Below are 12,542 nucleotides of genomic sequence, written 5' to 3' on the forward strand. Positions count from 1 at the left end.
GAACCCCGTGAGTGCTCCGTTCCCATCCCACGACCTCCTCCGCACCGGACACTGCAACCCTTCACCAGAGCCTGCACCTACCAGCATCTGCGCTGGGCACTGATACCTGTGACCTCCTCCTGACCCGCATCGTCTTTTCTAAATTAAGAAACCTGTTACATCGCTTCCTTCCTTGGCCCACGGGATGCTAAGAAGGTCACTACCAGATCGTAGCTTAAAGGGCTACTGAGCACCATCCTAATCCTGGAAGGACAGGAACTGCCAGAGCTGATAAATGACCTGAGCAAGTGATTACAGTCTGGATTTATTTGTGATTAGACACTGTGATGGACCTCTCCGACACTGGGGTTTTTTTCTAAAAGACAGACAGAAAATTTCATCCATCCGGTTTTTGCTGAGCGGCCTAAGGATGCTCTGTGTCCTCTCACTACAGGACACTTCCAACCCTGCAGTGGACTTAATAACAGGCATTTCTGTGACCTTCCCTGCACTGCCAGAATAATGGGCATTTTCATCCCAGTTCTCCGGAGTTATTCTCACTCCTCTTCTCCAATTGCCTGAATGACAGGTATTTTCACAGCTTTTCCTGCATACCCCAAGAAATAGGTAGTTTCACAGCTCCCTCTGGAATCAACCTTTATTCTGTGCACTACCAATAATTGGAGGGAGAAGTGAAAAATGAAAAAGCAAATAATCAACCAGCAGCTTTCAAGAGTTCAGAAGTCCCGTGGAAGCGAAGAGCCCGCGGATTGAAGGAGGTGCTGTAGTTCAAGCCCTGCAGTCTATGCACGCAGGATAAAAGACGCTTTCCTCCACTTACAGTAAATACTCTGTATGAAAAGAAGGCTCCATGGTTTAAAGCACTGTTTAATACGCCAACAGCCAAAACAAAACTTTGAAAAAGTTCTGGCAGTGTTCTTTTTTAAAATGTCTTGAATATTAAAAAAAATAAGGTATTTCTTCAATGCTGCTGAATCCCATAATTTCATTTGCTGAGTTAAATCCTGGTCTATGGAATTAGGGCACAGTAGTTCTCTTATTCATGCAGAAAAGGGTTTTTAGCCAGCTCATTTGTTTAATATATCTGTATGTCAGAATTTTTTAGTCCTACTTTGTGTCAAGATATTCTCACTAGTACTAAGGGAAGGTATATTCAGCTAGAAGCAGAAAATGGTTTTAAAAAAATCATAAGCAAACCCGAATTCCCTTTCTCCTTCAACTGACTGATTTTGGTTTGAAAAAGTTCAGGTGGATCTCTGCCCCTCTGTTATGTGGAGTTTCCTGGATTAGATTTCCAGATAAGGTAAGAAATGTAAAACTCCTGGATCCTTATTTACTGCAGGTGGTATTTCCTGGGGTCCACCAAGCAACAGGAGAGCTCCTGCCTGGATGATAAGAAGTTTTACCTGATCATATTTTTTTTTCCCCCTCCTACATTAAGTTCCCAAGAAAAAAACCCAACCATGATACCAGTTAAAACAAATGTGTTAAACCAGGACTATAAACCCTGCCAAACTGGAAACTGAGGATCTGCTTTTATTCATCTGTCTGGGAACTGGAGGGGAAAGTCCACTGTTGAAAACACTACATCACTCCATCTTCATGTCATGAATTGTGCATAGTACGGTTATGTCCCAAAATCTTCATTCACCCTCTGCTGAAGCAAAGTCCAGGTTTTATTCACCTAACGTCCCGTTCCTCTGTTCCGACTGAAACAAACCTCCCACAAAACCAGGAAGAGATCTCCCAGCTCAGGTCTTCATTGATTTCCTTGCTCAGGAAGCAGAACAAGTTTCTAATAGCCACAGCGATTCCTGGACCAGCATTTCCCAATACTTAGGTCACACTGTCACTGGTTCTGATGCCTAAACCCTCTCCCGTCCCTCCACAAAGCTTCTTCAAAGAGGTGCTTTCAGCTCAGCCTACCTGGCCAAGCTGGGTCTGGGGGATGTTAAAGCTCCCGTCCTGACAGTTCCATGTCTGTTGGCACTTTGGAGTTGGCTGTCTTTCTAAATTGTGGCCTGAGGAGACTGCTGTACCTTTTGGGGATGGGGGAACTACTCTGTCCTGATCAAAGAGCTAAGAAACACAGCCCCGATTTGCTGGTGTTCAAGGAAATACCGAGAGCATGCTTTCTCTCTGCTTACCCCGTGCAGAGGCAGTACCAGGGTTTTGATCAAACTCTGGGCACCCTCCTTCACCGCAACACCGGCTCTGCAAGACGCGTGCCTGCCCCGAGCACGATGGCCCCCATGCGCACCACTTCTCCCCAGCTTCTGTTTGCAACCTCTTGCACCGGGGTGTGCCCCAGGAAAGTGAAGAGCAGAGTCCACCTCTACATTACCCAGAAGTCACGCTTGTATTCACATTCACTCCAAACTCACTGCAAACGTAACTTTTAGAAGAAATATAAGTAAAGAATTAGAAATTAAACTATGCCAAAACCCACCGTGTCCCGAACGATCGCAATCTGCCCATCAGGGTGTAATTACAGCAATCCTGTTTCTATTGCCAGTAGCACACGAGGGAATGGCAGATTCTCAGCACATCCATCAACCCCTGACTCCCTGAACGCTGACACCAGGCATGGATGAGGTTTCAGCAGGTTCAAAGAGAAAACCTGCAGCCTGAATCCAGCATGAAGCCCATTCATACAATTCAGCATCTGAAGTAAGGTGTCCTTGCTGCCCCAAATCTCACCGCCGAGTCCTGCCTCGGACAGCAGCAGCCAGGAATCGCAGGGATCTCTCCCACCATTCCTCACGTCTAAAGGTACTCCAAAACAGTTACTTACCGGGACTGGTGTGGGCACTTGGGGTTTGTCAGTCCTTCCCGTCGCCGGTCTGGGAGCAGGCGCAACACCCCTCTACGGTCTCAGCTTCTTCACCCTGCAAGAATCAGGACACGGGGTTTTTTTGCTAGTTGTGGCAAGCAGATAATCCGGTACTTTCTAACCCTCAGCGGAGAAGGGTATGTTGTATTGGAAAGAAAAGCCTCCGGCTGGTTGTCTGCAAGGATCAGACCCAGGACTTTCTGAGCTAAGACTCTGAGCTGCTTAGCAAGGAGCTCAAACCCGAGCAGAGCCAGTTGTGCCTGCAGGGCTGAATACTCGGGATAGCTGCTAGGGAGGTGGTTCCAATTGGCTCCCACAAGAACTGCTACATCGTGCTAATGCTTACAGAGAACAAGGTAACCGGAAGATAGAGGCGAGAGGAATTTTTGGTCAGGATGGTTAGGATTTGTTAAGGGAAAACAGTTTCTTCAAACTGCAATATCCCACAAAGCAAAAAGTTTTTCATGGTTTTAAATTTCTTTTGTGTTTTGAAAAGGTGTTTTGAAACTAAAGATTTTGCTTTGGGTCAGGCTGAAATGTTTTGTTGATGGAATTGAAATGTTCTGCTTTAAGTCAATTCCTCTGGGTCCCCCCAGGCTGCAGGAATACCTCCCGGGAATTTAAATGAAGGTTCTTTCCCTTCCCTGCTGTGGGCTGAGATACCTGGTTGGACTGCACGCGGTGCACTGACGTATCTCCTTGAGAGACCTGCCAGGCAGAAACACAACCAGGGCATTACAATCTGGAAGTGGGAGCTGCAGGACTTTCTACGGCATTTTTTATGTTGGGCAACACTCAAGCACCTGCTGAACAGGCTCCTGGGTCAGCACAGTCAGGCTGGCCCGCGATCCTCCCCGCAGGGAAAGCTGCTGAGCATGGTTGCACGTCCCATAAGAACTGGGCTAATGAATAGAGGTGGCACGTAGGTCCCGTTAAATCCTCACTCCTCTGCACGCTGAATCTTCCCCCCAGTCCCAGCACTCTGGGCAAGAAGGTGGGAGCTGTGGTCGAACGGATGGGATGTAGCGAGACCTCCTCTGTGCTTTGTACTCTCCAGCCCCAGGCTCCGGGACACAGACTGCCCCTCCAATCTCACAGAGCTGATGGGAACTGGATCCAGGTCTTCATACCCCCACTCCAGCGCCTAAACCATTAACAAGATCCAGAGATTAAACCCATTCCTTCAAACCAGCCTTCTTGGGCTAGCGATGATCTACAACAGAGGCAATAAATCACTGTGAGATTCCTGCTCTGCTTTCTCCACCCTCCTCAAACCAGTGATGATTCCCACCTCCTGCCTTCCAAGCAATGTTTCCTGAGTAACCACAGCTTTTATTGAAAGACCAATATTTTTTCCACCCTGCTCTGTGAAATACTCAGATACGTGGGCTGCCCGATAGCCTGGGGAGGGCAGGAGGACCAGTCAAAGCTCCTGCTAGTCATCAAACGTTAGGGTGAATGGTTACTTTATCCACCCAGCCTGTCAGGAGAGCCTGCCCGTAATTAGAGACTCAATTCAGTCTCAGTTACACCACAGCATTGCAAAAGGTCAAACTGGAATAAAGTTTTTAATTGAAACTGAGAAAGCACTGAAGAGACAGAGAAATGAAGCACTGGGCTTCAACCCACAATAAGGACACACATATCTAATGAGCTGATCAGAGATGACACGCTGGCTTTCGCAGCAGAAGTCTCTGCACGCTCCGGCAGTGTACCGAAGGGATAATCCCTCCTGCACAGGGGTTCAAAGCTCTGCACGAAGGCCACCACAGTGACAAGGGCTAAAAGCAGGAGACGCTGCCACGTGGCCACGTTTCCCGTCATCCAAGAACCCAATAAAGTGTTCAAGATGCTGAACTTCCCAGTGCTGTTTCCTCAGTTCCCCTCCATTTCAATGGACCCATCGTTCAAGTTTATTGAGCCTTCACAGAGATCTGGTAGCATGTCTCAGAAGTTAAATGGAACATATAAAGTTCTGGAATCGACGACGAGTGTAGCAATGCCACGGGAACTGCATGCAGGAGAGATGCAGAAGAGGGGAGAGTAAGAGAAACTTGAGGCCAAACCAGGTCTGAACATCAAAACTCTCCGAGACAACAGGGACGTGGAAAAGCAAATTGCTCATGGCCTCCTCTGATCATACCTGCCGGAGCCCCGAAGGTCCCTACTTCACTGTTGCTTGGACAAAACAGGGCAGACGGAGAATTACAGAATTAAATTCCAGTGAGGAAGGAGGAACAGAGGTTTTACCTGAGATCTGGATGAAGTTCTGAATACCTTCCCCTATTGTCCTTCCAAACTTACCCAGATGCCTTGACTGAGGCAAAAGTGCTTATCTTTTCTTCACTATGAGGGTGGTTCTTCACCGTGAGGGCGGTGAGGCACTGGCACAGGTTGCCCAGAGAAGCTGTGGCTGCCTCTGGCTCCCTGGAACTGTTCAAGGCCAGGCTGGATGGGGCTTTGGGCAACCTGGGCTAGTGGAGGGTGTCCCTGCCCATGGCAGGGAGGTTGGGACTAGGTGATGTCTAGAGTCCCTTCCAACCCAAACCATTCTATAATTCTACGATCTTACTCCTAAAGCCTTCTGTTGATAAGAACAACTCAAAAGTGTGTGAGAGGAGGGGAAGTATGAGGGACAGATGGACATGGGGCATCAAAAAGCATCAGAAGCTCTGAGTTCTGGTCTTGCCTCCATTGTGCACCGGTGCCTCTTTGAGACCAAGGGCCAAATTACTGCATCTCTTTGTGACCCTCAGGATGTTAAGTTAGACCCAGACGAGGTCTACAAAGTTGACTAATAACCTGAAGTGGAAGCTGTACAGGAGGTGGCATAGAAAAACCTCACCACTAGCAAGATCAAGGCAACCAAGAAAAGAAGTCCACGTTTGCTGCTCCATAATCTCTCTTCTACCAACTGTACAGCTACATGAAAGACCAAATTGTCCTGCTGTTATACCAAGTTCCTCTTCACTGCATGAGTCCTAATGAATTCAGGCAGCAGGAGCAGCAGACTCCGGCCCTTGCAAGGCTGGAGTCAATCAGTCCAGTGCACCATCCGGTGATTTTTCTAGAATCACTTCAACCTACAACGCAAAAGTGAAGGAGGAAGGAGGTAAGTACCCTGTCAAAATACAACACCACCTTTCAAACAAAGTAACTGCAGTAAAATGTGCTGGTTTATTTTCACTCTGGGCTCCCAAAACATTTCCCTTCTCTCCCTGAATGATAACGGGCATAAAAATTAAATATAAATTCTCCAACAAAAAGCAAAACGCACTGAAGGGTAATAAATCATGGGGGCTGGATGGCATTCAGAGGAAGTTGGGGGAAGGAATAAAGGATGAAATAGTGCAGATACTGACTAAGACATATCATAGACCCTTAAAAACCCAAAACTCATCCTCAGGGCAGGGAACTCAACACAATGGGCTGAATTTTGATGAAGCAGCAAAGGGAACTTGCCCAGTGAAGCAGCGGGGTTGGTACGTGGTGCTTGTAGTCCCGCAGGGCTCAGAGCACCGTGAACGTCACCCCAGCACCACGCTTGCACCCCCACCTCATGCGGGGATGAAGACGCCGATGAAAACATCATCTAATTTCCCCAAAGCCACAATTCTGTGCCAGTTGTAGAACGTCGATGTCAGAGGACCTGCAAACAGAAAGTCTGTTCTGGGCGTTTCTAAAATATTTTGTACAAAACAGGAGACGTGCCCTTCTTGCTCACCCAAAGGGCCCGCAGGGATGTACCCGTGGGACTTGTGCTGCCCCTCTTTCTCCCCAGGGCCATGTGCCAAACGTGAGCTGTTGCACTGGCACCGGGATCGACTGAGGACTCCACAAAAAGTAAGTGCTGCAGTGGGGTTATACACATTTCCAAACAGCAGCTACCACGGACTGGATGCTCTCTCATCCAATGACCTGAGATTCTTACATCGGCATTTCCAGTAACCTGAAACACTCCCCAGGGCACCACAGAGAAGCACAATATTCTGGAAACACTATATATCAGCACTGATTTTCTTCTAATAAACAAGATCACCTTTAATTTTGCAGGCACCTCCTACTTCATTAAACTTCAAGATCTTGCTCTCCAGGGGTTTCCTCCTCAACTGGGGCAGGAAATGAAAAGACAGAAAATGCAATTTAATTGGGGATGAAGCTTCATCTTTACGCTGCCTATCATAATTATGTCATTTAAAAACAAGCGTGGAGCAGGTGTGAAATGGCACCAGCTCTAGAAGCGCATAAAAAAGGTTGACACCAGCAGCATGTCTCAGCAAGAATCAGATGGTGCAACTTGAAAACTCCTTTTCTCTTTGGTTTCTTTCTTCCTTTGTTCCCTCAAACTTCTCAGGAAAATTTCTTTTGAAATGGGAGAGAAGAAATGGCATCTTTGCCAAGCCACGTGGTTTGAAAGGGAGAGAAGGTAATTTCGCTGTCATGTGCTGGGACACAGCAACAGTCCCTGCGAAATGGGGGGCAGGGCTGGTGGTGGCATAAAGGACAGGCAAGTGGAGGTACCTCAGTGCAGCCACATGCCTTCGTGTGACACAGAGATGGTTGTGCTCAATCTGCTGCTCCTGCTTCTTCCTCTCTGGGTATGGCTTTGCCTCCCCTTGCCATCCTGGACAAGATGTCCAGCTGGGTTTGATGCTTGCAGGTGAGACTGGAGTGCACCATTATGGAAGTGACCTCAAGGTGCTGGAGTTTGCCCTGGGAGTTGGGTGGGAGAGGGTTCCTGCTTTCCCTCGGGTCACCCAGCCCCTTTCCCAGCACCCATGCTCCAGCACCAGGAGGAAGAACAAAGCGATGGAACACTTTTGTCAAGTTAATACTGAGGGTTTCAGTTGACCTTCTGCAGAGAGCAGAACCAAGGAAGAGCAAGGAGAGCTCTGCGGATGGGTTATGCTGCTCGTTATAAGGGAAAACAGACCTGAAGTTCATCTTTTGAGCTGCTAGGGAGTCTTCATGGGATTTAGGACAGCTCAGTTGGCTCAAGCCTTCCCCAAACAGCTTCCACCACCGAGGCTTTTCCATCTGAGGAAGTCCAAAATCAGAGTCATTACGTGTGTCCCTCCATGCTGAGATCTTCTCTGGAATGGCCTATCCATGTGGGCTGGGACCTTGGACCTGCTTGTGCTCCAGCCTCTCTTCTGCACAACGGCAGTTTCAGCACACGTCTGCCCTCCAGGGCCCTTCCAAAATCTGCAGGTGAGAGTGCCACCCGAGCGCTGGGAGGGACTGGCAGGAACCGTGGAGAAACCAAACCATTTGACTTCAAAACAAATGCAGAGCGGCTCAGCTCGGAGCGTTCCCAGGCTCCTGCTTTGCCTGCTCGCTTGGTCTGACGCCTGTACGTTCCTCCTGAAAAAGAGATGCCTGAAACATAAGTCAGAGCAGAGATCTCTACTCTCTGTGCCTTTGTGGATGTTATCAGTAACACCCTGGATTTAAATAATGCCTATTTTTCTAATAAGTGCCTGTTCTATACTTCCAACCATGGCAGATAAAATAGGGAGGAACTCTGTTTAATTGATGCACTTAATTAGTTGCTTGCCGTTGTCAAAGCCCTGCTCTTATATTCTGATGCAAATTCACAGCCTTTCATTTTAAGCAATACGTCAGTCTCGCTTTAGTCTTCCAGCAGTCCTCTAATGTCATATTTTCTCCCCAGTGAATCAATATTCAGATCCTCTAATTGGAACTTATCTGCTCATCCAACCTTGGGCTGGGTTTGTTTAGCAGCTGAGCGGATCAGACACTTTTTTACCGGCTGAACCAGCAGAGCCAAACTTTGCAGAGCAGCGTTCAGGCAGAGATGCTGCCTGCGGTGTGTGCCGGGAGCCGGCTCCGCTCCCTCCCCTCTCCCACACTCCCCTGTGCAGACCTGCACCACGAGCCGTGCGGCTCCCGAGCCACAGGAGCAAGACGTGCCTTGCCCGAGGCAAGAAGACCAGAGTATTTTCTGTAATGGAGATAGGAAACCCTAAACCACGTCCCAGCCCAGGATGGGATCAGGCACAGGTCAGCTCTCCTGTTCCACTTCGAGGGGTAAAGATGCAGCTCCCCATCATTTCTAATTTTAAATCATGAGGTCTCTGTCTTCTGCCTGTAAATTCTCCCCTGCTGTCAAAAGGTCACCAGGCCAGTTGGAAAGCTATTTTTCACAACCTTGCTAATCCGGAGGCACCTTGCTGCCTCCTCCCACCAGGAAAATGCTGACAAGAAAACTAATCAGCGGCCAGCAGGACGGCAGGTTGGGTAAGGCGTCGCAGACAGGACCGGCCTTTATGGCACCAGCCAGAAATTCAAGAGATTCAGGCGCGGTTTCTGGCACTTCCCCGGGCTCCCTTCATGACCTTGGGCTCCAGCTCTGTGCCTCAACCTCACCTCTGCTAACTGAGGCTAACAACACTTCCCACAGTCGGTCATGCGGATAAATTCATTTATGTTTAGGAAATAATCTATTACGACGGGCACAAGGGCCCTTTTACAATAAAACTAGGTATTTTTTCCTTTGCATCACCACCGGCTTTAGGAGAATGAAGCCAAGAATGACTGTAACCCACCACGTCCAGGGCTGGGCTTTTTACTAGATTTGTGCATTTGCTGGATAATCTCCCGAAGTCCGGGCTGAGCGAATTACACCGTTTGTGCTGAAATGTAAGAGGGGACTATGAAGTGGCTTGGAGAGGCACTGACCTGTCTCTTGGCTGGCAGGTGACAGGACAGCCCGTTTCAGTCGGAGGACAGATGACACCTTGATGAGCTCAGCATCTGCAGCCATCGATAAAGAAACTGCAGCAAGGTGCTGATCCCATGCTCAGCTCGGGGATCTTCTCCCATCACCTGCTGCCAGTTGTTGGCAAGAAGTATTTCTAAGGAATAGCAGCTGCCCAGCACCCTCCCCAAAACAACCAAGACTTGCCCAGGTGGAAGGGCTCGGCCCACAGGGTTTCCACTTGGATCAAGGGGGGTCACCAGGGACTGCTCGAGCATCATCCCTCCTGCTCTAGGACTTTACCAGGCTCTGAACCAAATTGCTTGATGAAAAGTCTTCAAGCCAGCATGCTGCACCTACACGCCTGGACTGCTAACAGCGTCAGGCACGCACATTTCCCAAGCCCTGGTGTGTTTTGCACCGTGGCTCAGGTAGGTAGTTACTCCAGGGCAGAGGGATGCAAAGCGCTCCAAGAGATGTCCACCCAGGCCTGAAGCTGCAGGGCCAGGAGATGCTCCACAGCAGCAGGCAGGTCAGGAAGGAGTTAAATCCTCCTCACTCAGCTCGTTTTGTCACCTGGACTGATAAAATCCACTGCTGGTGAATGGATGTCCATAGACCACCATTCTTTTTTAAATTAAATTAGGGATTGCAGACTGCCCCCAGTGTGAGACATGGACGCAGGCATCCCCCGGAGCCCGAGCTGCTTTGCTCTCCATCGCTTGCTCAGCACTGACACTGCCCGTGGTCAGCAGAGACCCTTGCCAGCCTCGGAACATCCCCAAGGCATCCCAGCTCAGCTGCCCTCCGAACAGCCTCTAGGACCTTGGGACAACCCCAGCCTGAAAACAGAATGAAAAACATCTCAACATCCTCATCCAGCAACAGTTCTTCCCATCTACAAAACATAAACTGGGGCTCAGCTACCAGGGCAGGAGGTGTCTGCTGAAGCACAGCACCCCAGGACCCCCGGAGACAGAAGGGAAAGGAAAGGGAAACTCCAAGCTGCCTGTCAAAACTTCAGCAGTGGAGATAATTGGTTTATACACATTTATCCCTGCACCCAATTATCAGCTCAGTTTAGTGTTTGATTTTACACGACTCTGGTCCTGCCGTTGTTCTGCTTGAGTCTGCCTCTCTCACTCATTTATGTATATATCATCCAGTCCCTAAATCATTTTTAATAGCTTCTTTATTCGCGTGCCCTCCCGTCTAATTCCAGCACCATCAGCACAAGGCAGGTTACAGATACGAAGAAGCTGACATTTCTCTTTTGAGTAATTTGCAGTGGATTTCTTGCCCGTTTGATGTAGTCATTTTGTTCTCTGCACTGATGTGACATTAATTATTGTTAAATATTCTTATCTGTTACATACAGTTCTGTTTAGATAAAGGTCAGTGCATGAACCCCTCACAGTGCTTGTTGCTGCCACGCTCTACAGCCAATTTGTCATTCTCTCCCTTCAATACCCTCATCTGAGTTTCAGTCCATTTTTTCCATTAATTCAGGCACAGTAGAGAGCCATTAAAAAATGCAAAATCTCTCAGCTGTTCAGATTGGCACTCGGATAGGAAATTATTAGCTTGGGTAGCACCAGTTGCACAGGACGGTCAGGTAATATTGACCATGCAAATCCAGCAGCAGCCTCCTGTTCAGGAACTGTATGGCTGCCCCCCAAAATACAAACATATTGCTGCTTTCACTGACAATCAGCTAAGCCTTGTGCAGCGTGCAATGCCCTCTCCCAGCCTGGTCTGCAGCGGGATGACAGCGTAAGCCCACACCACCCTCTCTTGGCAGAGGACAAGAAGGGCGAGCTCAAGCAGTCGTCACCAAATTTGCCACAGGACGCACGTGGTGGCAGGATTCTTCTTCCCTGGGACCTGGGGAGCAGCTGGACTCACGTGAGCCTGCTCACGCTGAGTAAATCCTACTCCTGCATCTGCTCAGTTTTGCTTTTTATCTCTCTGACTGAATAACTCTCCCCTGCCACCCCCACGTGTCCCTTCCCACGATGGCAGCTGTGATGTGGGGATGGATGCAGGGACACCCTGCCTGGGAGTCGTTCCCAGCACCCCTGTACCCCGCCTGCCTCGGGACACCTCGACGTGCTGAAACAGCATCTCCGTAGCATATTATGAGTACGGGCGTTGCAGGCTTGCTACCACTGGAAAGCAGCCTGTGACCTCGAGTGGCTCTCCCAGGAGCCGAGGTGGTCATACAATCTTACAGGGACACGCGTCAGCGCGGCGCAAACAACAGGCCTCAGGACATTTAGTCTGCAACAGCGGAGGGCAGGGAGCCGTCACAATTCCCGGGTCATCTTACACCAGCAGCCACCGGGATGATGAGCGGGGTTGGCAGCCCCCAGTACCTTATAAAACCTATTTTACTGCTCGGTTGAAGCTCGTGCTCTTTTATGCCTCCAGCCAACAAAGCGCTTCAGCACGTACTTAACTCCAAGCACGCAAATAGCCTTAATTACATCGAGGGAGCTGTTCAGACGCTTAAATTGAAGCCCATGCCTAAACAAGCGTCTGAGTGAAGACTTCAGCACGAGAGGAGGGAGAAAGGAGGATGGCAAGGAGCCTGCAGCAATGTGAAGCTGGTGACGAGGACCAGAGAAGAGATGCTCAGGTGGGGCAGGGGATGCTGAAAACAGGACTAGGGAAATGCAAGGTCTCAGCTTGCTCAAAAGGTGGATTCTCCTGCATGAGTGGAAAAGGATGCAAAGGTGGATTCGGCATGACCAAGACTACCACACAATAAAAGACGTGCTTGTTTCAGCACTTGCCAAATGGAAGAACATTTGATCATTTATTCAAAGTGACATTTAATTCTGCATTGTGCTAAATCATTTTATACTTTTAAATAAAAGAGAATAAACTCCCAAATTCATCCTTCTCTCAGTAAAATACAAAGAAATACTGCATATTGCTGAATGTAATAAAGTGTGGAGTTTTTTCCTCCACTTCTTTATATATAGA

General features: G+C 48.8%; 1 protein-coding gene across 3 annotated transcripts in view; it reads right to left on the minus strand.

Moving 5' to 3' along the window:
* RALY (RALY heterogeneous nuclear ribonucleoprotein) overlaps positions 1-12,542 on the minus strand; it is a 140,600-nt gene that overhangs the window by 85,486 nt on the left and 42,572 nt on the right. For all 3 annotated transcript variants that reach the window (XM_054845009.1, XM_054845008.1, XM_054845010.1), the window contains exon 2: positions 2,795-2,888. The gene's annotated coding sequence lies outside the window, so the exon portion shown is untranslated. The remainder of the gene's footprint in view (positions 1-2,794; positions 2,889-12,542) is intronic.

The sequence above is a fragment of the Grus americana genome, chromosome 17 (genome assembly GCF_028858705.1).
Source record: "Grus americana isolate bGruAme1 chromosome 17, bGruAme1.mat, whole genome shotgun sequence".
In the NCBI taxonomy this organism is placed as follows: domain Eukaryota; kingdom Metazoa; phylum Chordata; class Aves; order Gruiformes; family Gruidae; genus Grus; species Grus americana.